Source organism: Macaca fascicularis, chromosome 11 (genome assembly GCF_037993035.2).
Source record: "Macaca fascicularis isolate 582-1 chromosome 11, T2T-MFA8v1.1".
Classification (NCBI taxonomy): Eukaryota; Metazoa; Chordata; class Mammalia; order Primates; family Cercopithecidae; genus Macaca; species Macaca fascicularis.
Genome location: NC_088385.1, coordinates 133,542,636 through 133,555,592, shown reverse-complemented (window position 1 = coordinate 133,555,592; position 12,957 = coordinate 133,542,636). Strand labels below are relative to the sequence as shown.

General features: G+C 45.7%; 1 long non-coding RNA gene and 1 pseudogene across 1 annotated transcript; one reads left to right on the top strand and one right to left on the bottom strand.

Annotated features, from left to right (window-relative positions):
- Positions 1-1,388: 1,388 nt before the first annotated feature.
- Positions 1,389-10,325, bottom strand: LOC135966352 (uncharacterized). Its single transcript, XR_010579645.1, has 4 exons — positions 10,208-10,325; positions 8,698-10,119; positions 8,058-8,179; positions 1,389-2,235 (listed from the first exon to the last, which is right to left on the bottom strand). It is a non-coding gene; the product is annotated as an uncharacterized lncRNA (long non-coding RNA).
- On the top strand, positions 4,497-7,993 carry LOC135966351 (B-cell CLL/lymphoma 7 protein family member C pseudogene; annotated as a pseudogene).
- Positions 10,326-12,957: the final 2,632 nt, after the last annotated feature.

Sequence of the window (12,957 nt, the reverse complement as noted above, 5' to 3'; positions counted from 1 at the left end):
CATTTCCAGTAGCAGTAGAAAATTTCCTTTTAAATATGCTTATTTATATGCAGTCAAAAGCATATATTCTCAAGAGTGCTTTTTGCACTGAATATTGTATTTATGATATACTGCCATTATTATGTATACTTGGATATCTTTAAATTTCATTATTGTGTATTCTTCCATTATGTAAATATATTACATTATATTCATTCTATTGTTCATGCTGTTTTTTGTTTTTTTTTCTTTTCATGTAGAGCTACTGTGGGCATGCTAGATCATAAATTGCATGTACTTCTAGGCTGTATATGTCCCTTGGAGTAAAGTTGCTGGGTCATAGGATATGCATATGTGCAAGCATTGATAGATATTTCCAAAGAGTTTACTAAAGTGATCTACTGACTATAGGGTATGTGTACAGCAGTATAAGGAAACTTTGGTTGCCAGCATTTTGCATATCTGTCTTTTCATGTTAGTCATTGTGGTGAGTGTATAGAGACAGTGTATTGAATTTCCTTGGTGAAGGTTGAGAACATATCATGTGATTAGTAGTTATTTGTGCAGCCTCTTGGTGAGGAACCCCTTCATAGCATTTCCTCATTCTTCTATTTGATTGAAAGTAAAGAATCAGTGTAGCTGTTACTCTTGGAGGGGAATTGGTGACGGGGAGGGGGTGCATGGTAGTGTTCTGTTTCTTGTTCTGGGTATGTGGAATTTGTAAAATGTAAGCTGTGCAACTTGTCTGTGTTCTACTTCAAAAACATCTAAAAATTGAAATGGAAATTAATTTTAAGAAAAAATATTGAGTCCACTTAAGGAATGAAACATTAACAACAGGATAGGAAGTTCACAGTTACAAATAAACTCTTGAGTGGCGTGATAAAAAATTACAGTGGGATTACCCAAATCACTGGAGTCTGGGGACCACTGTCTGGGGAGGAGGTGATGAAATGCAGCCCTCATGAGTTCCCGAGCTCATGCTCAGTCAAGCGATGGCGCTAAGTCCCACGTGTGTTTGTGGACCATCCTATGCTGCAACATGATGGTATCTGGAGATGGGGCCTTTGGGAGGGAATTAGATTTGGATGAGGTCAAGAGGTTGGGGCCATGATGAGGAGATTAGTGCCCTTATAAGAAGCAAGAGCAGAAAACTTGCTCTCTGTCTCTCTTCACCATGTGTGAAGACAGTGACAAGGTGGCCATCTACAAGCAAGGAAACGAGCCCTCAGCAGGAATAGAACCAGCTAGCACCTTTATCTTGGACTTCCCAGCTCCAGAGCAATGAGAAATACATTCCTTTGTTTTTTATGTCACTCAGTCTACAGCACATTGTGATATCATCTGAAGCTCACTAATACACCGGGTATACTTAATACAGTCATGTCAGGCAAACAGACTCACAGAAGGTAGGTAAATGGGGAGAATTTTGTTTGGGGAACTGGTTACAGAGAGCTGAAATTCAGGCAAGATGATACAACACAGACGTTAATAACCACTGAAAGCCCTAGCACCACAGGGACAATGGGAAAAGATGGCTCTAGCTGAGCCCAGGAGCTGAAGACATTGGGAAGGACTTAGATCCCTGGAGGAGGGAACATCCCCAGAACGGGAATCCAACTGGAAGGTGTCCAGCTAGCACTAGGCCCATAGAGGGAAGAACCGTCTGATGGGAGATGGAAACAGAGAAGACAGAGCCAGTGCCAGCAGCACTGTCTAAAGTAGAGAATGGGCTCAGCCATCCCCTGAATTCCCTTATCCTTCTCCCCACCAGTTGCCCACCTTTGGCCAAACCTTCCCATATATCAGTGAGTAGAAGGGGCTGAGAAATTTAGCCTGCAGGAGTCAAGACCTGTGGCACAGAAAAACCAGTAGAAAGGCAGGTAGCAAATCTGAAAAGAGTACAGTCATAACAATCAGGTGTGTGCCGTCCCTACGCCATTTTTATAGAGATAAAAGTCAAGGTTTGGAGTACCTTCACATTCCTTCATCTACTCTTGTTTATGCCCCAAATACCACAGAATGAGTATCACATATATACTCTGCTACATGAAAAGGAATTTATGGTCTCCATCCCTCACTTTCGTAACTGCATTAAACACTTCTTGGGTTTCTCAGATGATTGGCTTCAGTGCGGAGCGGATATGAGCAGAGCTGACTCTGGGACATCTCGGCTGAATTACATCCTCTCTGGTGGGAAGGCAGAGCTAGGATCCAGGGAACATACGAAGACCTCATATGAGCATCTCCTAAACCCTCATTGAAACTAGGCCTCATAAAACTTAGAAACTAGGCCTCATATAGAAAAAATTAACACCAGGTGGCTCTGGATAGGGTCCCACCCTGCCTCAATAGGGTCCCACCCTGATAGGGTCCCACCCTGCCAATTCCGGGAAACAACCTCATGGGGTCCCACCCTGCCAATTCCGGGGGTCCCACCCTGCCTCGAAGTTCCCGGAATCAACAACTCCAGGAAAAAAAAAAACCTCATAAGGTCCTGCTCTAACCAATTAGCACAAGACACCTTGCTCAGGCCATAGACAGACCCAATTACCACACGCCTAAAGCTTTGTTTGAATTTCGCGCCCTAAGCTGTGTTTGAACTTGTATTTGCCTATATAAACAGCCTGTAACAAGCAGTCGGGGTCCCAGGGCCAACTTAGAGCTTGGGACCCTAGTGCGCTAGTAATAAATAACTCTCTGCTGTGAATCTCGTGTCGGTGATCCTTCGCGGCGACCCCTGCCCAGGAGAGAATCGACAGTTCGGTTCCAACATTTGGTGCATTGGCCGGGAAGTGGGGTCGTCCGAGGACCCCTGACCCATCCGGCGGAGACCCATCTGGCCCGGGCCACGGACTGCTGACTGAACGGACCTACCAGGCACTTTCGTTTTGTTCTGTCTTGCCGGCTAACTCTGAACTCTGGGGAGTACTCCTTCTGAATTAAGTGGGGAAGGGGGACAGACGTGTCCGGCACCTTCCCACTCACGCCCTGGGGGACGCCCTGGCGGTAGTCTGGGAGAAGGCTGATGACTCGGTCAGCCTCCTCAAATCTGTAGGCAGGTCGCCCCTGCCGTCTGAATATTTTGTAATCTTGTGGCGCTACTCTCTGGCCGTGCGGCTTCTCCTTACTTGTCTGGTCTTTGTTTTTGTTACTTTTGTTTTGTCCTTGTTATACGTGGACGAAATAAGACAGACGTTGACGACTCCTTTGTCTCTGACCCTGACTCACTTCCCTGACGTTCGGGCTCAAGCCCACAACCTCTCCATAGAAGTCCGTAAGGGACGATGGCGAAAATTCTGCTCGTCCGAGTGGCCTACCCTCCATGTTGGGTGGCCCCGGGACGGAACATTTGACCTCCCAATTATCTTACAGGTTAAAGCAACAGTGATGGATCCTGGGCCACTCGGACACCCGGACCAGGTGGCCTACATAATTATTTTGGAGGATCTGGTCCGAAATCCTCCCTCTTGGGTGAAACCCTTCCTCCATTCCCCTTCCCCATCCCAATCTACCCTCCTTGCCTTAGAAGCCCCAAAGAATCGGAATCCGGACCCGCATAAGCCAGTCCTCCCAGATGAACCCCAGAGGGACCTCCTCCTTCTCGACCCCCTGCCTCCTCCACCTCAAAACCCCCTTCGGGGACCTCCACCTTACGCTTCACCCTTGCCCCCTGTCTTGTCCCCAGCTCTTTCCTCTACCGCCTCGACCCCTACCCTTTCTCCAACTTCTCCCTCGGCCCCTCCCTCCACCCCGTCTCCTCCTCCAGCCCCGCCCAAACTCACCCCTCGGACGCCGCCGCCGACACCTCCTCGTCTCCGCTTGCGGCGGACTGAGGACCCAGAAGGCCCTTCCACTTAGCAATCCTCCCTTTTTCCCCTCCGTACTGTCAGTCACACAGTCCAGTACTGGCCCTTCTCTGCCTCTGACCTCTATAACTGGAAGACCCATAACCCTTCCTTTTCCCAAGACTCTCAGGCCCTAACCTCGTTAATAGAATCCATTCTCCTCACCCACCAGCCCACCTAGGATAATTGCCAGCAACTCCTGCAGGTCCTCTTAACCACTGAAAAAGGCAGCGAGTCCTCTTGGAGGCCCAGAAAAATGTGCCAGGACCAGGAGGCCTCCCAACCCAACTTCCCAATAAAATAGACGAGGGATTTCCCCTCACCCGCCCGGACTAGGACTATGAAACGGCACCAGGTAGGGAGAGTCTCCGAATCTATCGCCAGGCTCTGTTGGCGGGTCTCAAAGGGGCAGGAAAACGCCCCACAAATTTGGCCAAGATAAGAAAGAAACCCCTGAGGAAAGGGAAGCCAGGTTAGCGAAGGAACAGATAGAGCGAGAGGATCGTAAGAACCGAGTAAAGGATAAGCATTTAACAAAAATCCTGGCAGCAGTTGTGAGAGAGAAAGGACCAGGGAGAGAGGGAAAGAAGCGGAGGCGGCCAAAAGTGGAAAAAGACCAGTGTGCCTACTGCAAAGAACAGGGGACTCGCGGAGGCGTTAAGGACGAAAGAGGGCGCGGCCAACTCCCGGGGGGACGGCAGGCCGAGAGCGCGGCGCCCGGGCCTGGCGCCAAGCCTGAGCCCGCCAGACAGGAGGCGGCCCTGCCGCGGGCTCGGCTCCGGCCCCAGCCCCGCCAGCATGGCCGGCCAGACCGTACGGGCCGAGACCCGAAGCCGGGCCGAAGATAACATCAAGAAGGTAATGGCAACCATCGAGAAGGTCCGGAAATGGAAGAAGCAATGAGTGACTGTAGGCGACACTTCCCTTCGTATCTTCAAGTGAGTGCCAGTGGTGGACCCCCAGGAGGAGGAGCGAAGGCGGGCAGGTGGCGGGGCAAAGAGATCCCGTGGCCGGGAACGTCGGGGCAGGGGCGCCAGTCCCCGAGGGGGTGGCCCTCTCATCCTGCTGGATCTCAATGATGAGAACAGCAACCAGAGTTTCCATTTGGAAAGTTCCCTGCAAAAAGGCACAGAGCCCAGTCCTGTGGGCAGCCCCCAGCCCAGCTGCCCTATGTCACCTGCCGGACCCCCAGAAGGGGTCCCTGAAGAGGCTCAGCCCCCACGGCTGGGCCAAGAGAAAAATCCCGGGGGCATAACTGCTGGCAGCACTGACGAACCCCCAATGCTGACCAAGGAGGCCCTGGCAATGATCCAGCAGATGCATGCCTGGACACACTTGAGTAATCGAAAGCTAAAATTACTGATTTAAAAAACTGACTTTCTAATCCCAAAGACAAGTACCCTCGTAGAACAAGTGACATCTGCCTGTAAGGTCTGTCGGCAGGTAAACGCTGGGGCTACCCGAGTGCCAGAAAGGAAACGAACTCGTGATAACCGCCCAGGAGTCTATTGGGAAATAGACTTCACTGAAGTAAAACCTCACTATGCTGGATATAAGTACTTACTGGTGTTTGTAGATACCTTTTCAGGATGGGTAGAAGCCTACCCCACCCGGCAAGAAACGGCACACATAGTAGCCAAGAAAATTTTGGAAGAAATCTTTCCTAGATTCGGACTTCCCAAGGTAATTGGGTCAGATAACGGGCCGGCCTTCGTTTCTCAGGTAAGTCAGGGGCTCGCCAGGATATTGGGGATTAATTGGAAATTACATTGTGCCTATAGACCCCAGAGCTCAGGACAGGTAAAAAGAATAAATAGAACAATAAAAGAAACCCTTACTAAATTGACCTTAGAGACTGGTTTAAAAGATTGGAGACGCCTCCTATCCTTAGCTCTGTTAAGGGCCCGGAATACACCTAACCGTTTTGGGCTCACTCCATATGAAATCCTCTACGGAGGACCTCCCCCTTTGTCAACCTTGCTTAATTCCTTCTCCCCCTCCGATCCTAAGACTGACCTACAGGCCCGGCTAAAAGGACTCCAAGCAGTACAGGCCCAAATCTGGGCCCCCTTGGCAGAACTGTACCAACCAGGACATCCACAGACCAGTCACCCCTTCCAGGTGGGAGACTCTGTCTATGTTAGACGGCATCGCACTCAAGGACTAGAGCCTCGGTGGAAAAGACCCTACATTGTTCTCCTGACCACACCCACAGCCATAAAGGTTGACGGAATCTCCACTTAGATCCACGCATCCCACGCCAAGGCTGCTCCAGAGACGTCCGGACCAACACCACTTAAGACATGGAAACTCCGACACTCCGCGGACCCGCTCAAGATAAGACTCTCTCGTATCTAACTCCTTGCTTATTGTTTGCCCTTCTTCCCTGCGCCGTCTCTAGTATAGTTTTTGACGCTAACCCCCCACCGGCCATTTAGCCTGACCTGACAGATAATTAATTTTAGTAATCAAGAGGTCTTAAATAAGACCTCCGAGAATACTCCTATAAAGACTTAGTTTCCAGACCTCTATTTCAACCTAAAAAAAAAAAAAAAAATTGCAGGAAAGATAAAAGACACAGGCCCCCAGTTTACTGGTCCCACAGGAGTCCTATTAAGGACTCCTCAGGATAGACAAGAATAAAAAGGACAGGCTAGAAAAATGTCCATCAGCCGGAACAGGTTTTATGCCTGTCCCGGATGCAAGACAGAACCAATAAAAAAACTTGTAGAAATCTGACTCACTTGTATTGCAAAAACTGGTCCTGTGTAACTACTAATAATAAAAAGTAAAAATAAGCCACAAAACCTTAGTATATAACTATGCCCTTTGTCCAGCCCTGTACCACAACCCGATATTCAGAAAATTGCAACCTGGTTCGCATCAAGTTTAAAGATGCGGCAAAATCTGATAACAGATAGATAACAACAAAATTAATATAAGGTCTCTATTTATACCAGCACAACCCGCCTAAAATTCCCCTCCAAATCAGACTATTAGTCAATCCAGACACTGCCCCTGTTGCAGTAAAGCCAAACCAGGTTTTATTAAAAGCTAGAAAGCCCCCGGTTTCCATATCGGAGAAGCCCCAACTAAAAGCTCCTCAAAGCACTTCCCCGCCCTTAATCTCCCTCACCCTCGCCAACATATTAAGAATTAAGGTAGCGGCTAAAGTTAAGACCGGGACAGCAGCCCTAGTGCATAGTAACCATCATCTGCAACAACTTAAAGTAGCCATAGATAAAAACCTTAAAGCCATAGAACAATCTATCACAAAACTTAAAGAGTCCTTGACTTCTCTGTCTGAAATTATATTACAAAACCGACAAGGACTAGAAATTGTCTTTCTAAAAAAGGGCGGGCTCTGTGCAGCCCTAAAAGAGCAATGTTGTTTTTATGCAGATCATTCAAGAATAGTTAAAAATTCTATGGCAAAACTAAAAAAGATTAGACAAAAAAAAAAAAGAGAAAAAATCTCAACAAAGTTAGTTTAAAAATTAGTACAACCAATCCCCTTGGCTTAGCACCCTAATCTCCACCATCTTAGGACCCCTCATCCTGCTCACGCTCATCCTGACTTTCAGGCCATGCATACTCAACCACTTACTCACCCTTATTAAAAATAGATTACATGCTATGGTTCTGACCCAACAATACCAGACCCTCAGGACTGAAAAAGAGGCTCAAGATTGAGCCTCTGACACAAAAAGAGGAGGGAATGAAACTAGGCCTCATAAAACTTAGAAACTAGGCCTCATATAGAAAAAATTAACACCAGGTGGCTCTGGATAGGGTCCCACCCTGCCTCAATAGGGTCCCACCCTGATAGGGTCCCACCCTGCCAATTCCGGGAAACAACCTCATGGGGTCCCACCCTGCCAATTCCGGGGTCCCACCCTGCCTCGAAGTTCCCGGAATCAACAACTCCAGGAAAAAAAAAACCTCATAAGGTCCTGCTCTAACCAATTAGCATAAGACACCTTGCTCAGGCCATAGACAGACCCAATTACCACGCGCCTAAAGCTTTGTTTGAATTTCACGCCCTAAGCTGTGTTTGAACTTGTATTTGCCTATATAAACAGCCTGTAACAAGCAGTCGGGGTCCCAGGGCCAACTTAGAGCTTGGGACCCTAGCGCGCTAGTAATAAATAACTCTCTGCTGTGAATCTCGTGTCGGTGATCCTTCGCGGTGACCCCTGCCCAGGAGGGAATCGACAGTTCGGTTCCAACATCATCAGTCGTGTCCATGTTCTCAGGTGAACCCTAGTGTTGACATCACTCCTTGGGCTTACTCAATCATCAACTTGTACCAAATGAATGTTCTTCTTCCATTGTGGACTTGATCTTAAGGACTGAAAAATACCAGGTGCCCAATATTAAAAACAGCCTGATATTCATCCATCTTTCTCCCTATATGAAGGAGTCATAAGTTCTCTGGCTTTAAAGTTTTACAGAACCTTCAGTTTTGCAGCTTCCATATGTAATAATTTGTTACATGGTTGCAAAAGAAAATATTAGCCTAAAATGAGGCCAGAAAGACAGAAGAGGGGAAGCTGGAGTCTTACCTTCATTTTTTTTTTTTTTTTTTTTACATTATAAGACTATGAGAACATCTATTATATTCCCCAGGAACATATGCATAATTTCACTTTTCTATATTCTTCACTAGACCTGATTTTTTTTTAGCAGCAGCTCTTGAATAAACAGCAAACCTTACTGACTGAAAAACTCAAACTCCAACTGCTCGCAGGCACAGTAGAGAGAATGAGAAGTGTCTGACATGTGAAGTAAAACGAGCATGGCCCCATCGAATGGTGGAAAAGAAGCAGGCTCTACAGGGTGTGTGGTTGGGTTTCATGTGAACCCTTACCTGTTTTTCTTTAATTTACACATTCCAATTCCCACTCTTTGTGACTTCTAGAAACAGAATGTTATCTGAGCCAATTATCTATGTGCATTTTCTCTTCATCTCTCTCCTGAGCCAAATTCTGATTTAATTTCCTCCCATGGTGATATGCAGCCATGACCGTAGGCCAGTTGGGCCCATCACATTTGAATGAATGTGATTAGACAGATGTGAGATGGCTCAATCCCAGATGCTTCCTCTAAGCGCTATTGTGGATGTGGAGAGAAACATTATCGGTTGTACTTTTAATATTCAGCAAATTGTCTCAAAATGGCCCCTAGGCACACATATGGTTCAGTAGCTCGCTGGCATTCCAATCTCGCAATAAGTGAAATTCTAACTTCAGTAATACATTAACTTGGGAACTTTGGACATATCTCACAAAATCTGTGAGATATCTAACCATGTCATTTTACCAATATCCACACACAAGTCTAGAACGATTACAATGTATAAACCTAGAAATTTGGGACATCTGGTTTACCAGTTGCTCTGCCTCTAGCTCAGCTTTCGAAGATGCTCCTGTTTACAATGAACAGACAAGATTATTTCACGCAGATGGAAGGTCTTGCTGTTGGAGTTAAACACATTTGACTCAATCAATAGAGTTATTGTTCTGGGACCAAAATGTCTCTGACTCATAACCTTGCTTTTGCTCTTCATATCAAATGAGTGTGATATTAATTTCCAGCCCTGCAGTGGTAGAATCCTCCCAGCAATATAAGAAGATGGAAGAAATAAGAACGTCGGTCAAGCACTCCCCTGATATACCTTTTCATTTTACCAGTCACACCACAGTAGGAGAACAAATATTACAGGCTCATGTACAGTGCTATAACTAGTCCACTAAATGACAAGAGCCTGCCGTCCTCAGTAATTTTCATTTAGGATATGTTTCTTCTCTAATAGGTTTCCCTCCAAATGCTTTGTGTCATGAATTCACTACAGCAAAAAACTTTAAGAATCTGAAATTCATTGCAGCTATCCTGCATTTGCAGCCCAGAAATTACAGGATCTAGCAGTCTTTGCTCTCTCAGTTTAATCTGAACATAAATACAGGTATTTGCTTCAACAGTCGCTAAAGGAAAACTATAACACTGTCAAAACAAACTTGGAGAAGCTGCCTGAAAATGGTGTTCATTTCCCTTTTCTTTCAGCATTCTTCTTGGTTAGCACAACTCAGAGGAGTGCACCAGTAGAGTTACTACCTTTTTTCTTTCAGTGAGGGGGAAAGCCACCACCGTATGCCACATTTTTTTTCTAAAAGCAAAACCCAAACAGAAAAGGTATTTGCTCTTAGCAAATAATCAAAATGCAGCAAATGAACTGTCTCAACATGGTTGCTTTGTGGGGGTCACCTTGTTGGTTGGCAGTGAAAATCGACTCCTGAAATAAAAAGAAAAATTCAAATGTGATAACCGGTCTTCAGATTTTATCACCTTTAACTCATAAGCACTGAAGGAGAGCTAACTACCTTGCACTTCTTGTCACCTTAGTGAGACATTCTAGGTTCTGGGAGGAAACCGAGGCCACTGAAGCCTGCTTTCTGAGAAAGAGACCAAAGGCCAGAAATGGAGCTAACAGGAAATAAACACAAATGTTTGTTGTTGCTCCTTCCCCTCCCCTCCCCTCTCTTCCCCTCCCCTCCCCTCCCCTCCCTTCCATTCCCTCCCCTCTCTTCTCCTCCCCTCCCCTCTCTTCTCCTCCCCTCCCCTCTCTTCCCCTCCCCTCCACTCTCTTCTCCTCCCCTCCCCTCTCTTCCTTTCCCACCCCTCTCTTCCTTTCCCTCTCCTCCTCTCCTCTCCCCCTCTTCCCCTTCCCTCCCCTCCATTCCCTTCCTTTCCCTCTCTTTCCCTCCCCTCCCCAACCCTTCCCTTTCCTTTTCTCTTTTCTTGTCTTTTCAAACTTTACATTCGATTCCACCTCTTTACAAGCTCCCATTAGCTTAAGGTCGGATAGAAGTTTGAAGTTTGCATGCAAACACAGTAAAATAGGCTTCTGTAGAGCAAACAACTATCAAAAGGTCATGCTTTTTTATTTTCACAGACGTAAAAGCCACCATCAACATTTGCAATGAGAGCAGTGAGACATAACAGCAAGAACTGCTACGATAAACCTAATAATCGCAAAGATTGCACCTAGTTTGTACCTTGTTCTATCCAGTACAAGACAGTGACTGCTATGAAGCAGGTTAAGTATTTTTTGAATGGATGAATGAATGAAATGTAATTTTGAACATTTCCCCCTCCTCTTCCCTTGGTGTATATATCAAGGTGCTATATTTCCTCTTGACACCTCAGCCACCATCTTCTTCTAAGGCTGAGAGGCACATTCCCTGATCTATTTGCCTCTGAGCCTACTGGTCAGAGCTTGGTTTAAGGGAAACCCAGGAGTGCTTTGGTAAGCAGAAAGAAGCAGAAGCCATCGACCCCTGGACACCATTCTGCTGGGGGGGTGGCTTCACTGTCCTCTCCAGGAGCCTCCACGTGTGCTCATGACAGCTTATGGAGCTTCTTCCTGAGGTCCTGCTTCTCTAGTGCTGCAGGAGGAGATCTGAAAATCAACACCTTTGTCTGGAATCCTCCACTGAAGCCTTTAAAAATCTCCCTCTGCTTTACTCAATCCATATTTGTATAAGATCTAACTTCTATATTCCTATAAAACTTGTACAGACTCTCTTTTCCTGACTAAATCCAAATTAATGCTTAAAGATTATATGGATATATAATCTATCTATCGTCTATCTATCTATCTATCTATCTATCTATCTATCTATCTATCTATCTAAAATATAAAGAAAAGGCTTCGTACTTTGCATTTGAGTAAGATCTTGTCTCAAAAAAAAAAAAAAAAAATAGAGAGATATCTGCAGGTGAACTCCACATTGGTCCAGAAACTCATATATGGTACCAGGTATATACATATATATATACAAAATGTGTGTATAAATAAAATATATATATTAATGAATATAAAATAAAATATATATATATATATAAAATGTGTGTGTGTGTTTGTGTGTGTGTGTGTGTTGGCTGCATAGTTTTTATTTTATCAAAGTCACTTCCTTAAGAATTCTAACCATAAAATTCTTTCCTAGCTTCTGTTCCCTGGAATTAAATCTTGAGCAGTTTCTAGAAAGATAGTTGGAATTCGTATTGATTAACGGAAGAAAAGCACACTGGTGGTACACATCACAGGACAATCATTGGTAATAACCATGGATAATAGCTAGTGCATTACTCTAAATGTGTTTAGCTGCAAGTAGCTGACCAACTACTCAGCAAACATGTCCATGTTCTTTAAGAGTAGAGACATAAGGATTCTTGGCATTTATTTATTATGATATCTGGAGGTGGCCAGGCACAGTGACTCACGTCTGTAATCCCAGCACTTTGGGAGGCCGAGGTGGGTGGATCACCTGAGCTCAGGAGTTCAAGACCAGCCTGGGCAACATGGTGAAACCCTGTCTCTACTAAAAATATAAAAATTATCTGGGCATGGTGGTATACACCTGTAGTCCCAGCTACTTAGGAGGCTGAGGTGGGAGGATCACTTGAGTCCAGGAGGCAGACGTTGCAGTGAGCTGAGATTGTGCCACTGCACTCAAGCCTGGGGGACAGAGCAAGATCCTGTCTCAAACAAACAAACAAACAAACAAACAAAAACAGAGAGATGATATCTGGAGATGAACTCTACATTGGTCCAGAAACTCAAATATGGTACCAGGGTTCCAGGCTCTTTCCGTCCTCCTGTACTCTAACCTCTGCACAGTGGTTTACTTAGAAGGTGTGTACCTCATGGTAACATGATGCCGAACACAGCACCAGACATCAGCTCTTTACACTGTGGCTCTAAATGTGGTGAAAGATGAGACTTCGTACATTGCATTTGATTTTATCATGGGAAAAACAGTCTTCCAAGAATTCCCAGTGGGTCTCTCTCTGTCTTTCAGTGGCTAGAACTGGGACCCATGCCCCATCCCCAGACCAAGCCTTGGCCGAGGGGAATAAAATGACATTAGTATTTTCAACCACTCATGACAGCTCCCCTGGGGCTGGGGCTGCCCATCCCCATGTGCATCTGGTAATGTCAGAAACACAGTGGGGGATGTGTACTTCTGAAGCTTCACATGGCAAGCCAGATGGTTTTCAGTGTGATGTAAGTGAAACTTAAATAACACGTAAGAGCACAGTAATGAAGTGGTTGCTTTCAGATACGCAG